Below are 20,174 nucleotides of genomic sequence, written 5' to 3'. Positions count from 1 at the left end.
GAGAAGTCACAGTTTATCTCGGTATTATATACCATCATTTACGAACTAAAAAGCTTTAAACCCTGAGGTTTAAACAAACGAAATACATCCATTAATGTATTGATTGGCAGAGTAAAATAACACGTAGTAAATATAAATTCTTATCTGTTAGTTTCAGTGGGATTCATCTAAATAAATAATCCACATAAAGCGTTCTTTTAAAAAAAAATCCAGTGTCTGAACATGAAGAAAAGTCCTTCTGTACACACAACTGCGCCATGAGATCCTCTCCCCCACCAAGTCTTTGCGATCAAATTACAGCCACAAAGAAATAAAATAAAATAATGTTAAAATTAATCCGTTTTGTTTTGTGTTGAGCGGACAAGTCACTGTAACGTCCAAAGTTAACCTGAACTACACTACCCACAATGCTCCCTGTGTCGACAGGCCAATCACTTTTGTGCTTAATGATGACATCATCAGCAAGCGACAGGCAGCCGGTCTGCTACAAACACACAACAGATGGACTAAAATGTTTGATTTCAGGGTTTATAAACGTTTTTGACTGTGAAACTTTGCTCGCTTTACCAGCAAAAAAAAAAAAAAGTTATCAGACTGAAAGTTATCAGAACTAAATTTATTGGAAGATAATTGGTCCAATGATGGTTTTAAAACTTATCTGAAAAGCTAATCCATTAGCAAAAACATTATCTTTGATAATTATCTGTTATCAGATTAGCTGAACTGTGCCCACCACTGTTAGCAGGTTTACTGAAAAACTCTTTACCGGTTCTACACAAATAACTTGGTGAAATGGATTGAAAGTGGCCTGGAATAGAAACCAACTTTTAAAAAGCATTTTAACATTGCATGATTGGATGTAACTTGGTATTTAAAGGGTTAATTTTACAACAACAAATTAGAAGACAGAGGAAAAATTATGTGCAGCAAATAATCTGTCTTTATGAATTTGGGCTAACATATATTTTATTTAATCTAATATATGTATGTTCTCCTTCACATATTTATCATTGTGTCAACTGTGAAGCTGATGGATTCAAAAGTTTACTGTGTCCACCAGAAAGCTGCTGTGTATTAGTTTGTTGATATGAGATCTTCAGGGGTTGTTGGCGAACTCACTGCAGCTCCACTCATATTTCAAGAAGGAGCCACTTTCTGGAAACACTGCATAATTTCACAAAACCTTTAATGAAGTTTTTATTATTATTATTTTTGCTGTTTCAGCTCAGCTTTTTTGTTCTTTGCAACTTGCTCAGTCCGCCTCCACAGTGACAGTGGCCCTCAGGGTTGACACATGAATTGCAAATTGCAGCATAAAAAAAAGCTTAAAAAAATAAATAAGACTGTGTTTTTTCAGTGACATTAAGTTTATACTGGACTTGGGCTGTAACTGACCTACAAAAATTCAACACTGCACTTTCACTTTCAGTTTATTATTATATATGTGTGTGGTGTGTGTGTGTGTGTGTGTGTGTGTGTGTGTGTGTGTGTGTGTGTGTGTGTGTGTGTAATTGAAGAGGTTTAAATGCATTGACCATTTTGGAATAACATCCATTTTATACGCAATCCATCCATTTCCATAAGTAATTAGATAAACCAAAGACAAGTACTAGAAATCAATTTATAGAAATCATCACTTTTACAGCCAGTTTTCTGAACATAAGACAACATAAGTCAGAGGATGTAAATATAAACTTTTTCCAAGTCATTCAGTATTGTTGCACTTCTATTACATTAACCATTAAGATATACAAACAGTATGGTAAATCTGTCTGGAATCAGCAGTTCACAAAAACATGATTGACTCTGCAAGATGGACACTAGTGAGGGAAGCCACCATGACAACTCTGAAGGAGTGCAATTCCATGAGATGTAACGTCCACTGAATCTTGACTGTTTCATTTCAACACCACCGTGGTGGTATACAGAATATGCCATATCCTATATGACTATATGCTATATGACTTATAAAATAGACTGGAAATCAACTGAGATCAAATTACTCATGACAACGTAACACCTACGGGTGCACTGACCTGAAATATTACACTGAAAAAAGAGAATGTTTGAACCAACTTAATAAAGTGTTTCAATTTGTAAAAACCTGAATGAATTAAGTTGTTTGAATGCAAGTTTGTAAGTTAGAGTTGATTTAACTTTCAAACTTAAGTTCAAACAACTTAATTCATTTAGGTTTTTACAAAGTTAGGTTTTTACCCAGTACCAAATACATCCAGTTGTCACCTTAGATCACTAGATTAGATTAGATCCAGGACAATGTCAAGCTCAGACAGATTCCTCACTCATCTTCTCAAGTGCTGCAATCAGAGAATATGCTGAGTCTGCAAAGATCACAGCATCGTTTACAAAGCCTTTCCTTTACAAAGCACCTAATTCACCGGTTTCCACAAACATACACAACACACAGTCCATGCAAGCGCTGAACAATGTCGAAGCCAGAACAGACCCCTGATGAACGCCTGTTTTCTGTTTGAAAACTCAGAGTCTCTGCCTCCACTCACAGTATTGTATTGGTTGGCTATGATATCCAGTAGCTTATTGGGGATCCCACAAATTCTCAGGATGTCCCTGAGAGCGGTCCAATCAACTGAATCAAACACTTTGCGAAAATCGGCATAGGCTGCAAATATACTGTAAGTGCCGATACTAATACCTGTGTTCTTTGAATACCCGTGAGGCTAAAATACATTTAACAGTAAATGTAAATTCAGAGGTTAACACAAAATGTCCGAGACCTATTTCCATTGTGACCCTCAAATAAAAAAACAAATAAAACAAAACAGAAAAACACAGAAAAACTAAGATGGAAGATGCATTAAAAAAAACCCTGTAACTATATGCAACTACACAGTGCAGCTCATAGTTCACAACAGACAGTAACCAAGTTCACAAGTGATTTACAATAAATTGAGCACTCCCAGTCAGTGCAAGTAAAAAATTGCATCTTCAATTTCATCATCTGTCAAATTCCAAGACTGCTGCCACCTCGGCCACCCTCGCGGGTCTCCTGATGAACAACGTATTTCAGAATAATGTTGGATTTTTTTTTTTTTTTTTTTTTTTGCAGAACCATAAATCCGGCTGAAGCCTTCCTAATGTCGGAGTACTTTTTTTCAACCTTGCATTTGACACTATATTTTCCCACCAGCAAAAATATTTACTACTGTAAAGGACTCCTGGATACACAGACAGTAAATCATATAAGTCCAGTAGCGTTGTGGCCATGTTTATTTAATGGCTCACCTTCAACACACCGAAAGATATGTCGCCGCTGCATATTATCATCACACAACAAAGCAAATGCCACATCCTTCCAAAAAAAGTAAAAAAAAAAGTGGCCATTTTTAAAATTTAATGTGTTGTATGACTTTAATCAACGCTCTTCTTCAGTGGTGGTGTGGATAATTAGACATTGTAATGAAGTGCTCTCTCTTACTTCCTTCGCCCACTCCCTCTTCTAAAAATGTCTCAGCTGCCAGGCCCGTGGCCATCAGGCTTGACGTATTGTGCGGGGAGGATTTAAAATTTAACAGAAACGCCGACTTAAATTTCACCCGTCAGACACAAAGGCCTTATGCTCTGCAGGCGCGCTCTCATAGTTCTCCTTTACGGTTGCTGGAGTAGCATGGTTACCACAAGATGTCTTATTTAGTACATATAGGCATCTAAAGAGCAGAGCGGGCGTGCAACAGCGTGCAAAAATACCCATCAGCGCATTCAAAGACGTGGTACACACATACAGTCATGCACAGTGAGCGCTCGCACCTGACCGACCTGCAGCCAGATGGACTGCCCCGCCCTGGACGCTGAACTGTCTGATTCCGTTTCTCAATGCTGTCTTGGTTTAAGAAGACAATGTTTTCTGCTTGGGAATGAGACTACTGTCCTCATGATTTCTGGCAGTCACAGATGTAGCTAAACTTCTAATCAATTTACGGCTGTTCTCATAAAAATTCAAGATCTGACCAGATGGCTAGTTAGGCTGTAGGCACTTTTTGGCACTGTTCTGTTTAGTCTAGTGAATCTGACAGCTCATAGTCTAAAAAAGAAAAAAGAAGACAAAAAAAAAAATCAACACACACATGCTCAGATACACAGTAGACAATGTGTGAAACTACTGACAGAAAGACAGCAGACTAAATGCAGAGTTGTGCACAACCACAGGTGGCTCTACAGAGGGGGTTGATGAGGCTGTACCCCCGACCCACCCCAGAAAAATGTCAGCAACTCCACCATAACTAAATAGAAATGTGACATTTCTCACTCAAAATCATGTTTTAACATTTTTTTTTACATTCACTGAATGTACTGAAATATATACAAATATAATCAGACCCAGACAAAAAAAATATTAAATATAGTGTCTGTGATCAGTATTAATAAGAAAACTGTTCAATAGGAGGTTTTTCCACTGAAAACCTTTAAATGATGCCATCAGGAAAAGCTCAGCACAAATATGCAAGTTTGGTCAGTGTGCTCCGCCCCTTGTAAACAGCCAATCATATCTCATGCATGCAAACAGCTTCACGTTCTCCTCATGAACAAATTCATAGCACAGCCTGCGAAATGTAATGCATAAAAATATGTACATACCCCACGTTTGTCAGCCAGCAGGGGGTGACAGTGTGACCGATAACAAGGTGGTGGAATTTACATCCATTAAAAAAAGGGTGTAAATTTATTTCTTATCCTATATTATTATTGTAATTCTAATCCCAATCCTAACCCTAACCTTACCAAAATGTTAACACACATGTGAAGGGTGCATGTGGTGGATGTGCACAGAAATTTGTCAGAATATGCACAAAATATTGCACTTTTGGGCGATAGCATATAAAGACATGAGAATACTACATTATGTTACAAATGTGGCCTTGAGTCTTCCAAGCTTTTTGGGAAAGTACAGCTAAGGTCTTTTAAAGAAAGCCCTTCTTTGGTCTCCTCACCAATGAAGCTGTGCTCACAGTTTTTCCAGTCAATTCCACAGATGTATGTAAATCTTCAGTGTTGCCATCTTGGTGGCTTCCTTCACTAGTCTCCTTGAGAGATGGTGCACTTCTGTTTCTATTTCTTAATAATGACTGACAGGATAGACTTTTTCTCTTTTTTGGACTTCACCAGGTTCAATGGAGCTGGTTCATGCTACCCCCATAATGCAATAGGTTTTGTTCGTTAGTTTCATGACTTGCTTTGGTATGTTAGCACAATACAAATATTTGCCAAACAACTATTTCAGGAAATATAAAATTTGGCAAAATTGATTAGCATTTTCTTTGATAAACACTTGGACTTCATGAAGGAACAGCTCCTCATGTCAAAAATGCAAACGTGATTATGAGTCTCATGAGGTTCTGTCTGTAGGTTTAACCAAATTATCCAAATTTGCATTTGTGTCCGATCAGATGGACAATTGCTGGGATAAACAATTGCTGTTAAAAAAATGTGCACAACGGTCCTTGTGAATGGAATATTGATTTCATTTGATATCACAGTGCCCCAGAGGATTAGTGGTTACCACTGTTGCTTCACAACAAGAAGGTCATGGGATTGATACCCACCTGTGGCATTTATGTGTGGAATTTGCATGTTCTCCACGTGGTTGCGTGGGGTGTAGAAATACGGATAGATGTTGATAAGGGCTGAGCCCATATACAGTGAGGAAAATAAGTATTGAACACCCTGATATTTGCAAGTTCTCCCTTAGAAATCATGGAGGGTTCTGAAATTTTCATCTTAGGTGCATGTCCACTGTGAGAGACATAATCTAAATAAATAAATAAATAAATCCGGAAATCACAATGTATGATTTTTTTAATATTTATTTGTATGTTAGTGCTGCAAATAAGTATTTGAAACCTGTGAAAATCAATATTAATATTTGGTACAGTAGCCTTTGTTTGCAATTACAGAGGTCAAATGTTTCCTGTAGTTTTTCACCAGGTTTGCACACACTGCAGCAGGGATTTTGGTCCACTCCTCCATACAGATCTTCTCTAGATCTTTCAGGTTTGGAGTTGCAGCTCCCTCCAAAGATTTTCTATTGAGTTCAGGTCTGGAGACTGGCCAGGCCACTCCAGGACCTTGAAATGCTTCTTACGGAGCCCCTCCTTAGTTGCCCTGGCTGTGTGTTTGGGGTCATTGTCATGCTGGAAGACCCAGCCATGACCCATCTTCAATGCTCTTACTGAGGGAAGGAGGTTGTTTGCCAAAATCTCGCAATACATGACCCCACCCATCCTCCTTTCAATACGGTGCAGTCGTCCTGTCCCATTTGCAGAAGAGCACCCCCAGAGTATGATGTTTCCACTCTCATGCTTCACGGTTGGGATGGTTTTCTTGGGGTTGTTCTTATCCTCTAAACATGGTAAGTGGAGTTCATCCCAAAAGCTCTATTCTGGTCTCATCTGACCACATGACCTTCTCCCATGCCTCCTCTGGATCATCCAAGCTGGTCACTGGTGAATTTCAAATGGGCCTGGACATGTGCTGGCTTGAGCAGGGGGACCTTGCTGCCCTGCAGGATTTTAAACCATGACAGCATCATGTGTTACTAATGTAATCTTTGTGACTGTGGTCCCAGCTCTCTTCAGGTCATTGACCAGGTCCTCCTGTGTAGTTCTGAGCTTTCTCAGAATCATCCTTACCCCACAAAGTGAGATCTTGCATGGAATCCCAGACCAAGGGAGATTGACAGTCATCTTGTGTTTCTTCCATTTCTAATAAATAATCATAACAGTTTTTTCTACCAAGCTGCTTGCCTGTTGTCCTGTAGTCCATCCCAGCCTTGTGCAGGTCTACAGTTTTGTCCCTGGTGTCCTTAGACAGCTCTTTGGTCTTGGCTATGGTGGACAGGTTAGAGTGTGATTGATTGAGTGTGTGAACAGGTGTCTTTTATAGAGGTAACAAGTTCAAGCAGGTGCAATTAATACAGGTAAAGAGTGCAGAATAAGAGGGCTTCTTAAAGAAAAATTAACAGGTCTGTGTGAGCCAGAATTCTTGCTGGTTAGTAGGGGATCAAATACTTATTTGCAGCAGTAACATACAAATAAATTATTAAAAAAGCATACATTGTGATTTCCAGATTTTTTTTAGATTTTTTTTTAGACTAGAAGAGCATATCTCACCCATATTGGCCTCTCTTCATTGGCTTCCTGTTAATTCTAGAATAGAATTTAAAATTCTTCTTCTTACTTATAAGGTTTTGAATAATCAGGTCCCATCTTATCTTAGGGACCTCATAGTGCCATATCACCCCAATAGAGCGCTTCGCTCTCAGACTGCAAGCTTACTTGTAGTTCCTAGGGTTTGTAAGAGTAGAATGGGAGGCAGAGCCTTCAGCTTTCAGGCTCCTCTCCTGTGGAACCAGCTCCCAATTCGGATCAGGGAGACAGACACCCTCTCTACTTTTAAGATTAGGCTTAAAACTTTCCTTTTTGCTAAAGCTTATAGTTAGGGCTGGATCAGGTGACCCTGAACCATCCCTTAGTTATGCTGCTATAGACGTAGACTGCCTGGGGGTTCCCATGATGCACTGAGTGTTTCTTTCTCTTTTTGCTCTGTATGCACCACTCTGCATTTAATCATTAGTGATCGATCTCTGCTCCCCTCCACAGCATGTCTTTTTCCTGGTTCTCTCCCTCAGCCCCAACCAGTCCCAGAAGACTGCCCCTCCCTGAGCCTGGTTCTGCTGGAGGTTTCTTCCTGTTAAAAGGGAGTTTTTCCTTCCCACTGTCGCCAAGTGCTTGCTCACAGGGGGTCGTTTTGACCGTTGGGGTTTTTACGTAATTATTGTATGGCCTTGCTTTACAATATAAAGCGCCTTGGAGCAACTGTTTGTTGTGATTTGGCGCTATATAAAAAAATTGATTGATTGATTGATTGATAGATTATGTCTCTCACAGTGGACATGCACCTAAGATGAAAATTTCAGACCCCTCCATGATTTCTAAGTGGGAGAACTTGCAAAATCACAGGGTGTTCAAATACTTATTTTCCTCACTGTAAGTTATGAGATTTTTACATGGTGTCAAATATCCACAAGCTGGTTCTGCTCTATCTTTTCAAAATGCCCCCTTGTGTATTTTGAAGACCAATCTGAGCTCAACGTGTGGACTTTTCTTTGATCACGGACCTAGATCTTCAATGGGTCTAAGTATGGAGAAACCGGTGATTGTAGTTGCAAAACTGAGAGGGGAAGATTTGTACCAAGGCAAGAATTATCATGTATATACAGATATTTACTACAAATTTGGTTCCCCCACCATGAAATAAACATGCCACTACATAGCCCCCCAAAGAAAAAGTCTCTGGAGCCACCACTGTGCACAACTCCAGACAAGAATAAAAAAACTGAGCATTTATGAAGCACAAACCAGTAGAATTGAAGACACCCGGTGAGGGCGGCGTGAAGCTCTCAGCCAGCAGAGTTGTAGGGAGAGGTCCCAGTGCGTGTCTGCAGCACGGGTTAGTCAGAAGATGGTTGCCCATGGTTGCTAAAAGACACAAATATTATAAAGATAAGCATCTGTCATAAAAAAAATCTTTTCATCTTTACCTTGGACAAGCTGAAATACTGCAGACAGCAGGTGTAATGTTCTGAAATCCACACCAGGGCTCTGTAAAAATGCCTGTTTTACAATAAAAAAATGGAATATTTTACAAAAGCACATTTATCTGTAAACACACACATGACACACGTCACATTAACATGTTGGTTTACATAATGAATGACTCAACCAATCAGTGTTTAGCGGACGCACATTTTACTCAGAATCCTTTGCGAACTGTCTGTGGTTGTTACAAAACTTCAGAATTAGTGCCTTATTCAACATGAAAAGATATATGTTATATTTTAACTTTGTATAAATGACAGAATTGACATTAATGGAGTTATTCTATCAGTATTCATTTTATTTATACACCAAACCATAACTCAGCATTGCTTTATTTTCCAAGACCTCTACCTGACCGGAGCATTGTGATTGGGTAGAGAGCTGGAGTTTGTGGTTCCTCTCAGCTTGCTTCTGTGCTGGAAGCCATGTAGTAAACAAGAGCTTCCAACAGGGGGCAGGATGTTCAAAGACAGAAGTGTGGGCTCATTGTTTGGGTCTGTTGTCGCTTTTGATGCTACCAGAAATGATTATGGTGTCAAAGCTCAAATTCAACTTGTTTGTAGTTGCAAATACCAGAGACAATACTGGAATTTATCAGTTATTTCTAACTTCTGATACATTTTTCGGTGGTTTATTGTTTTATCTTTATCAAAGATAACTTTTCAGTTATCTGATTATCTGTTATCAAAGTTAATTTTTTGGTTATCTGTGCCCACCACTGCTGAAAAGAAAGAAGCAGAGCAACTCACCTGAACCTCACACAACATCCAGTCCCACGGCTACCTGATGCCTGCTTTTCTGTTAACCCGTTTATGCCAAGATTTTTTTTTTAATAAGTGGAAAAAGGTGCATTAGTACCTTTGAGATTGGTATGGTATGGACGCAGATTGAGGAGCGATCCAGCGTCTGACTGAACCCAGCGTCAAATAACGAGGCACAAAACCCCGCTCGGACGTTCGCCCTCTCTCCCGTCCACGCTCCTTAATCCGATCATCTAGATGAATAACCAAGGATATCAACTCGTTTAAATCCTTCGGTTTGTCACGGACTACTAGCTCGTCTTTCAGGGAATCATTCAACCCATCTACAAACACCCCCCTCAAAGCGGCAGCGTTCCAACCGGATTGTGCAGAAAAGATTCGAAAATCCACAGAATAAGCAGCTGCGCTTCGCCGCCCCTGTCGGAGGTTCAGCAATCGTTGAACCACGGTATTTGTCTTTACCGGATGATCAAAAACCAAACGGAACTCTCGGGAAAATTCATCAAAAGATTCTAGCAGTGATGATTTATTGCTCCACAACGTAGTGACCCACGCCAGGGCGTCCCCTCGCAGCAGATTTGTAACATATGACACACGGCTGCTCTCAGAAGAGAAAGACGCTTGTCGCTGAGCAAAAACCAAAGAACACTGCATCAAAAACGGAGCACAAGTCTCCACATCTCCCGAATAAGGTTCTGGATGACATATAACCGGTTCAGGAGCCGAATCTCTGGACAGCGAACTTATCTGTACCGGGCTCGATGGAACCGGAGCTGCAACCGCAGGAAGCGGAACTGCCTGCGCTACTAGCTCCGTAACACGGGCATCTGTCTGCTGAATTTGGATCGAAAGGTGCTGTACTTGCTCCCAAATCATCTGGACCCAAATTCTGGACTTTTTCCTGAAAAGGAACTGCCTCTGCCGCTGGGTCCATACTGGAATGGCCGGAGAATTCTGTTATGGTATGGACGCGGATTGAGGAGCGATCCAGCGTCTGACTGAACCCAGCGTCAAATAACCAGAAGCAGTTCCAAAAGAAACAAGTTTTATTTATTTATTTTTTTCACCTTGTGCTGTACATACTATAATAAGGCTGGTGAGGTGAAGAGGCGGCGCGCTTTCTCAGCGTCTCAATAGATCGGAACCCGAACGTTTTGGACTCAGGAATTCCGCCGACACCCCCCCAGGTGGCTTTTCCCAGGACTGTACTCTGTGAAGGAGGAACAGAGGTGAGGTTATTCAACACTGTGAGAGACTCTTCTGCAGCACACTCTCCCCAGAGATCAGCCCCAAACCACCTGGGAGGAAAATAAACACAAAAACAGCAAAACAATGCCCAGCCAAACCCCCCAACACACAACAGAGATTTTTTATTGTGAGTACAAAATTACAGTGATACACGTTGGCAACAGCTGTTGCCGGTGGGGAAAAACAGGTGTTCCTGTCATCCAAATCGCCGTAAAGTTTGACTCATTTTGTTTGGCTTGGCGTGACTACAAAGCAAGGTTTTTTTTTTTTTTTTTTTTAGTGTGATCGCTTTTAAGCAGACTGAACGGTCCGCCTGCCTTCACTGCGCATGCATCATTTCTGACCTCAGCAGCTCGCCTGAGACCGAGTCTCTTCACTCAGTGCAATCAAATGGATTAATGTGATTATTAACCATCAGGTGACAAGGTAAAACCTATTAAATCATTCTAAAGTCAGTTTTAAGCAGAAACAAGATGAAACTCTGTGACGTTTTGAAATGGCCGAGGTGCAACAAACGCATCAGCTAGCAGCTCATGGAGCTGCAACGCTCTGATGCTTCATTTGTCTTTTATGATGAAATAATGCTGAATTTCTGTGGAAATGATTGTTGTACTCCTACAAAAGCTTCAGATATCTGTCGCTGAGACAGATGATGACTGGAGTGCAGCTTTAAGCAGAAACGAGGTGATAATCCGTGAACCGCAGCTAATGACGCATGCGCGGTGAAGGCAGGGCGGACCAATTTTTAGGGGGGACTGTTCGGTTCGTGACAACAATAGCACTGTATAAGGATATGATTGTCATAAATTGTTTTTTACATCTAATGTGCGCTTGCAAAACAGATTGATTTATATCTGATGCAAAACACTTTGGCAAAAATTAAAAAATGCGTAAATACACAAAAATGCGCAATTCTCACATCCCTGAAAGCCTACACGAACCACAGCCGGCTGCAGGAATCACGGCCCTGACTGACTGGCTACTGTCGCCAACTACTAGGAGGGGTCCCCTAGAGGGGGATTCTGATAACAGTGTCGGTGCACTTTCTTGCACTGACTGTCACAGAATTTAAGGGGTGCTCACACAGTTTGTCATTGCATAAAATGCATAACCAGTCGTTGTCTGGGGGCCCCAAGCCAAGTCGGGCCTGATGCAATTGATTGGTTTGGGTGCCTTGTTGCAACGGGCCTGGTTCCACCATTAACACATCTTTCCACTAGCTGTCCGTGCAAACGCATGGTAAGACTGGCTGGCGGCGTGGAATGTGTAAAGCATTTACAGTGAGAGCGCGGGAGGGCGAGTTCACTGCAGTAAATTAGTACCCATGGTGTTATTATTGTAATTAGAGGTTTGGAGGGCTTCAAATGTGCGCGAGCCTCCGTCCAACAGCGTGGGCTGCGGCCCTTCCACTGTATAATCACTATCATTTACCACAGTACAGCATGCCTCTGTTTATTGAGATATTAATCAGGGATAAACAAAGCTTTTGACAAAACAAATTAACACTCTCAAAGAAAAGCTGCACTAATGGAGTCCACTGAGACTGATATTAAAAATGAGATGATGATGCAGGTGAAAAGAAAAGGAGCTGAAAAAAGAGTGAGACAAGCACGCCCAAGGTGACGTACATTCTTCCTCTCATGGGGGTGCATGGGTCTAAACAGCGTTCCTCCCCGCGGGGCGGGTCCCAGCATAGCTGCCAGAGATCAGCATCTGCGCATGTGGAATACAAGGGGGCGGGGTGGGTGGGTGGAGTTAATGATGATGGCGATGATAACAATGAAGAGAAAGATGATGTGATGGTGGTTTGTGTTTGTCATTAACACATCCACCCTGAAGTGAAGTGTTTTTATCTTCATCCTTACTTGTTAAAAAAAAATTCAGTTGTCCTCAGGTGACCTCCTGCTGAGCTGAGGCACTCATGTCTTGCATGTGGCTTCATGCACAGGCTGTCTTTTTAAGTCTCAGCAGGATCAGTCACAAGAGTAATTTGAATTACGAGAGTAAACTGTGGAAAATCCTAGTAGTTTTTTTTTTCTGTATCTGTCTCTTTGGTTGAGCCCCAGGAGGCACAGCTGAAAGCCGTCCTTTGGGTTCTATCAAAAGTGGGACAGTCGGGTCCAAACCAAATGTCACACCACAGTGTATGCATAAATATTTGTGACTAAATAAATGTGAAAACACACTCCAAACAACATACTGTATAAAACTGACACACAAAACAAAGCAGGGGCATCGCAACAGGGTATGCAAAAATAGGCCATTTTCTAGGGCCCCAAGCTAGACAGGTCAGGTCTGGGACTAGGGATGCCGGAAAGTGGAGAATAAGGAGAAGGATTCTAGGGGCCCATGATTGAAAGGGGCCCAGAGAGGCCCCTAATACAATTATAACACTGACAAAATATTAGGGGAGTGGCCCAGTAAGATTTCTTTTCATGGGGCCCAAAATCCCTGGTGGCGCCCGTATCTGGGACCATAAACTGGGACCAAGTGTCACCACATCCACCACCTGGACACCACACCACAGAATCACCTTGGGTCCTGGAGGGGAACCACTCAGAATGTAACCATCTATCTGCTACGTCCAGGTGAAACATGGCCGTCGCCATGGTCTTCGCCAGCGGCATCCATTTCAAAATGAGCAAATATTTGCACAAAAACAATAAAGTTTATCAGCTTGAACATTAAATATCTTGTCTTTGTGGTGTATTCAAATGAATATAGGCAGAAGAGGATTTGCAAATCATTGTATTCTGTTTTTATTTACATTTTACACAACGTCCCACTTCATTGGAATTGGGGTTGTAGCAATACCCAAGGATCCTCTGCAGAGACAGAGTACTAAAGATATCTAGTCATTACCTTAGCTCAGTGGTTGGCGTCACATTCTCACAACCATACAGTAAGCCCTGAAGCACCAAGACTTTAAAACTTGGATGTACTTTGTCTTCCAAAAGCTGGAAGGGCCCTCCGCCCCGAGAATGCATTCTTGTTGAAACATACAATACACTGTGATTGTGTGTTGTTCATATGTATTCAGAGTTGCACTTGGTTTGTCCTTTGGAAAATAAACTATTTGGTTGAAGACTAGAATGATGTGCTCAGGGGTAGGTGATGATGTGGTTGCGGGTCCCCCAATTCCCTTGAAACGCTCCTGACAAAAACAATAGGAATCAAACTCAGAGCTTTTTGTGTTAAAGGTCACAGAGATGTCATCTGGATCAAAGGAGCCTCACCAGCAGTTCTCTCTCCACAGCTAATTCCTCAAATGTATCGTCTGCACCAGGTGGCTTATTGGAAACACATTTGTCCCTGATTACTCAACCCTGCCTGTCATTTTCATGATATACAACTGTCTCCCAACACTCTCTGGTGTCTCGAGGCTTCCTTTTAGCTGATCGATAACTTCTTTCTGAGGTAGAGATGTAACGGCAGCTCTGTGTTCCGGGTCTGATGAGTGTTTGAGTCACAGTGTAAAACTAGCTTTTCATATCTGATTCAAACACACACACAAACAGGCATTTGTATGCACACACAAGCACAGAAACAAACTAAGAAACGGCTGTGCAACGATACTGGCGTGATGACTGAAAGGAAAGCCGAAGTTAGCATACACGCTAAATTAAAAGCACAGTATGTTGCAGTGGTCTAAAGCACCCACACGGTAATAAGTGAAAAATATGATCCTCTTTCTCTGAAAACCTGAAGTGTAGAAATATTTCAGAGTTCATTTTAATTCTTAAAGTGCTATTTTAACACTGTTTATGCATTGTGTGGTGTTGTTTGTCAAAGTTAATCATGTTGGGGTTGGATCAGCGCTCTACAAATGTCATTTAACTCTGAAAGTGTAGTTTTAGAGTTTTGGAGTAAAGTGAGAAATAAGGAAAAAGTTTTCTGGTTGTAGCCTCACAACCAGAAGGTTGTGGTTTCACAAACCATACTGCAGCCTTTGCTTATGCTATAGCTATGGATAATACCAACAGCTACACAAATCAGACCATATCTCACAGGAATTTCATGATGTCATCACAAAAAGTGATTTCATCTACTCTAATTCCTTGTCCTGAGGACAAGGAAGTTAAAACCTTAGCCAGAGAAAGGAAATGGTTTGAGAGAGGAGTGAAGGAGGCATTGTATGTGAAACAGTTGAAACCCAGCCTTAACCGGGAAGGTGGTCTGAGACACGCTTTGTCCCCTGTTTACAATGGGGTACTCAAGTCAAAGCAGTTTCAGTCTTTTGTTCATGGTAATGAGTCATTCACGTCATCAGGAGAGTCGTCAGGAGTGCTGTCAGGAGAGGCGTCAGTCCCATCGTTAGGAGGGTGCTAACTAGAGCACAATAGGTGCTAATTAGAGCAATTGTTTAGTCACTAGCCTATAGCAGTCTGATTCTTGGTAGGAGGGGTCTGGTTTGGTTTAAAACTCCAGCTTTTGTGGCTTCTGTTATTCTTCTCTACAAGAGTCTAGACAGATGTCAGACTAACCAGAGCAAGAATTTTAGCTGAGGAAGCTTCTGTGATTTGAAGTGAAACGTCCTCAAGTCAAGCAACCCAGTCAGTCGAAGATTCAAGCTTCTCTACTATGGAATCCACCTGGACAACTGAGAGCCTTCACAGAAAAATTCATCTACACTGTAAACCCAAACAAGTTATCAGAACAAAAAAAATGTTTAGGCAATCAGTTGCCACAGCTTTTTTAAGTTCATAAACTTAAACAGCAATTGTTCTGAGAACTTAAAAGTTTTGATTAAATGCTACTTGTACTTCATAATTACAATTAAATTAAAGTGTTCATTAAGCTCCCTCAGGGTTGCCAGTTTTGTTGAGTTGGCACACGTTTTACGCCAGATACTCTTCCTGATGCAATTCTACATTACATGGAGGAATGTGGCAGCGGTGGGGTTTGAACTGGGAGCCTCCTGCACCGAAACCAACGGCACTAAGCACTTGGCTACCACCCCTGATAAAGGGATCATTATGTCAGCTCAAATATTATCATAAATAATACTAATTCTTTTAAGTTGTGCTTAAGTTATGCTTCAAAAGTTGTGCTTACTTAATATACAATTAGTTCAAGTCAATCAAAATTCTGAGTTTAATTTACTCAAAAAGCAAGACCAGTCTTACACAAACTTGAAATATTTAAGCAATGTTTTCTCAAACTTTTTGCACTACTTAATCTTTTTAATTAATTTGAACATTCAGGTTACAGTGAAATGTAGTAAATTTTCGTGACGTGATCAGAAACTAATTTCATGATGGCATCACAACTTTGGGGTGGTTTTGTGGACCACCATGCATGTTCACCTCGGATTAGGGTAGGGGTAGACAACACCATCATGAAAATCTACTACATTTCATGATGGTTTCACGATCTAATAGCGTGAGACTAGGCTGTTCAAATCAGATAGGTGATAGATTGGTTCTTGGCCTTTTCCAGTTGCTGCGATCCTCAACCCTGGGGCATCTGTGTGCTGTACGTGCCCAGAGAAAAATGCCACGTGGCCAAAATATTATAGGCAACATTCCCTCACAATGCAAGTGATACACCCAAGTTTGAAGAAAGAAAAAAAAACCCTTCTGGTTCAAAGTTTTGTCTTCAGCTGAGACAAAGATTGAGTTGCTTGGAGGAGTAACACTGTACCAACTGTTAGCATGGTGGTAGCATCATCATCCTATGGGCTGTGAGTGGAATGATGGAAGGAAGACGACTTCAAAATTCTTCAGCAGTATATTGTTGCAACTTTGGGCATTCCACAAGACTATGACCCCAAACACACATCAAAGTTGGCTGTCGATAAAGCAGGCTAACACTAGACTTTTTGGAAAGGCCTTCCCAAAATCTTGACCCTAACCCTCTCAAAAATATATGAATTATTGGGGCCATGGCAGGAAGCCAAGAAATTTAACTGAACCTGCCAAGAAATTTAACTGAACCTACCAATTCTGCCAAATCGAATGCTCAAATATCCAACCAGAATACTCTCAGTTGTTTGATATCTACCACAAGCATCTGGTCAAATGATCTTGCTAATTGGACATTCAGTCGAATATAACATGACCTGTATGTGTAATTTTGATCATGTGTTTATCTTATGAATATGCAACATAAAACCAAAGCAACAAAATTGTTTTTAATAGATGTCAATGTTAAAACATTCTTGCACAATAAAGAGCAGGTCAAACAAATAATTGAACCTCCTATTGTTGGCGTGACAAGAAATTGTACTGTGAAAAGCAAAAGAAATTTAACAAAAATAATTAAAGTAAGTCCATCCATTATCCATTCTCTATACCCAGTTACTCCAACCAAGGGTCACGGGGGGTTCTGGAGCCTATCCCAGCAGACATAGGGCGTGAAGCAGGGTACACCCTAAGCCGGACGACAGTCTGTCGCAGGGCCACATAAGAGACAGACATAATTAAAATCAATCAATCAATCAATCAATCATCAATCAATCAATCAAACACAACAGGTACTCAATTTGGACATCAACTTCAGAATGAAAATGCAAATAGTCACGGGTGGGGTGTGGCTGGAGCCTGTCCCACTGGCCATTGGGGGAGAGGTGGGGTACAACCTGGACAGGCCGGCAGTCTATCAAATGGCCAAAAGAAGAAAGGCAGTATATGAGTTCATATTAATGTTTAAAAGCAACCACAGGCATACCTTTAACCACTTACCTGAAAAAAACAATATAAACGTCCTCTATGTGACAATATTGGCAGTCACCAGCTTCATACACAGTAATTGCTGCAGTCATTTTATTTATCACAAAATACACCCATTTGAAATGCTAAATTGTGTATTTCAATGTAATTACACTTTCAATTATGTTTAAAAAGGATCACTTGAATGTTTACAGCCAAATGTGTGACTGCACAACAAGCAAATGGTGATAATAATAGTGCAGAGCATCCAGAAAGTATTCACAGCGCTTCACTTTTTCCACATTTTTTTTTGTATGTTACAGCTTTATTCTAAAATGGATGAAATTCATTTTTCCCCTCAAAATTCTTTACACAAAACCCCATAAAGACAATGTGAAAAAGGTATTTTGAGATTTTTGCAAAATTTATTAAAAATAAAAACAAACTAAGAAATCAGATGTACATAACTTATTATTATAAGTTAGGATCCCCCAGGACTCTTCCAAGAGCTCGCTGCCTGTCTAAACTGAGCAATTGGGGGGAAGAGGGCCTTAGTCAGGGCACTCTGTCAGAGCTCCAGCATTCCTCTGTGGAGAGAGGAGAACATTCTAGAAGGACAACCACCTTTGCAGCTATCCACAAATCAGGCCTGTGTGGTAGAGTGGCCGACGAGTAGCACTCCTTAGTAAAAAGGCACATGGCAGCCCACTTGAAGTTTTTCCAAAAGGCACCTGAAGGACTCTCAGACCATGAGAAACAAAATTCTCTTGGTCTGATGAGACAAACATTGAACTCTTTGGCGTGAATGCCAGGCCTGATGTTTGGAGGAAACCAGGCAACATCCCTACAGTGAAGCAATGGTGGTGGCAGCATCTATTGTGGAGATGTTTTTCAGCAGCAGGGAACTGGGAGACTAGTCAGGATTGAGGGAAAGATGAATGCAGAAATGTACAGAGACATCCTGGATGAAAACCTGCTCCAGAGTGCTCTTGACCTCAGACTGGAGTGATGGTTCATCTTTCAGCAGGACAATGACCCTAAGGACACAGCCAAGATATCAAAAGAAAGGCTTCAGGACAACTCTGTGAATGTCTTTGAGTGGCCCAGCCAGAGGTCCAGACCTGAATTGGAATCATATTCGAGACTGACTTTTTGGGGCGGTAAGTGCTGCCAAAGGTGCATCAACACAGTAAAGGGTGTGAATATTTACGTACCTGGCTTCTTAGTTTTTTATTTTTAATAAATTTGCAAAAATTTCAAATAAACATTTTTCATGTTGTCATTATGGGGTTTTGTGAGTAGAATTTTGAGGGGAAAACTGAATTTCATGCACTTTGGAATAAGGCTGTAACATAAAATAGGAAAAGTGAGTGCTGTAAATACTTTCTGGATGCACGATAAATGAGCCACAATAATGAGAGCATTATTATTATAAAACCAAGTCAGTTGTAAAGGTAGATGGTCATCTGTTTTTAATGCTAAGCATTCTTTATCATGAAGTTTTTCCTGTTTTTTTTGCAGCATCTTTTATTTTAATCGCACCAAAGATCCAAAGATGTTTCCACAGTACTGTGTGTGGTCTGATTATATCTCCAAATTAACACAAGAACAAACCAAAACACTGTTACAGACGTTTTACAGCTGCTTCTCATCTTCCCTGCCAATTTTCATTTGGTGTGAATAACACCAAACAAATATTAAAATCCATCTCTTGCCGCGTTTTGCTGGACCACAGAAACGTCGCGCTGCAGTGCAAGAGATCAAACAACCAGAGAGAAAAAGAAAAAGCGTATCATTCAGGTCACAAACTCCAAAACATTTTATTTTTTTCTTCCATCTGTTTGTTGCAGTACAAGAAGTCATTTTCATAGTATTTGTTACTTTTTGTTGCTTTTGATCATCTGGTGTCTCTATTTACACGGTAGGCATAAAGTAGATCATGTGTGGTTTGTATGTACACGGTTATACAGTCTGTTTGTCACAACCACACACAGGAAACAAGTCCACTTTAACTGGCTAGGCTCTAACAGCAAAGTAGAGAGGAAAGGGGGGTAGTGGGGGTGGGTGGGGGGGGACACCAGTCTGCTCTCACAGCGCCCCCCAGAGGACGATGTAGATCCACAGTCTGCAGATTGAATACTCTTTTGAAAACGATAGCGAGGCGGTCGGTAACTTTTCAAATGCCCTGAAGCAAACAGCCGTAAGGAACAGTAGGGAGGACTGGCGAGTCTCATGGGTGCAGGTTCTCCTGCTCCAGAGGAGCAGTTCTTCACCGCCTCCTTCGGTGTCTCGCCGCGCTCCCTCTGCTCTGTATCTGTACAGTTGTTGATTCACAGCAATAGAAAATGAAGGCAACTACTCTGAATCAGCTCCCACTACCTGCTCGGGACAAAATCTCTTGCTCCCTTTTCTTCAGATGGCGAACTGTATTTACTTTTGATGTTCCATAATGAGCACTTCTGGATGAGCGTGTGTGTGTGTGTGTGTGTGTGTTTGTTTGCTTTGCAAATGTTCTAGTTCCTGTTCTGGCTCAATAAAAGATATTTTGGCAACAATGAGGAGCTTTCTGTGAGACAATTCTTCAGGTTATAACGTACTATATTCCCTGTCTCCATATCTAACTATCAAATGACGACTCAGAAAAGTCCTATGGATAGTACGAAAGGGAAATGAGAAAATATAAAATGATATTCCCATCTCCGGCGGCAGGTCTCTTGAGAAATTACACAAAAACTTTAAATAAGTTTTAAAGTTTTGAAGTATCTGAAGGTCAAGGGGTTGGATGGGTACATTCAGAGTGCTGGACTTGCCCTTAGGGTACCAAAGGAACTGTGGAGGACTGGAGTTGGAGAGAGGATGAATGTTCCAGGGGGGGGGGGGGG

The 20,174-nt window shown here is 41.1% G+C and overlaps 1 long non-coding RNA gene across 1 annotated transcript; it reads right to left on the bottom strand.

Moving 5' to 3' along the window:
* Nucleotides 1-269: 269 nt before the first annotated feature.
* LOC117528071 lies at nucleotides 270-20,168 on the bottom strand. Its single transcript, XR_004565665.1, has 3 exons — nucleotides 19,402-20,168; nucleotides 1,021-1,027; nucleotides 270-281 (listed from the first exon to the last, which is right to left on the bottom strand). It is a non-coding gene; the product is annotated as an uncharacterized LOC117528071 (long non-coding RNA).
* Between the last annotated feature and the right edge of the window lie 6 nt (nucleotides 20,169-20,174).

Source organism: Thalassophryne amazonica, chromosome 16 (assembly GCF_902500255.1).
Source record: "Thalassophryne amazonica chromosome 16, fThaAma1.1, whole genome shotgun sequence".
In the NCBI taxonomy this organism is placed as follows: Eukaryota; Metazoa; Chordata; class Actinopteri; order Batrachoidiformes; family Batrachoididae; genus Thalassophryne; species Thalassophryne amazonica.
The sequence above is the reverse complement of the archived record's forward strand: the minus strand, read 5'-3'. Positions and strand labels throughout refer to the sequence as shown.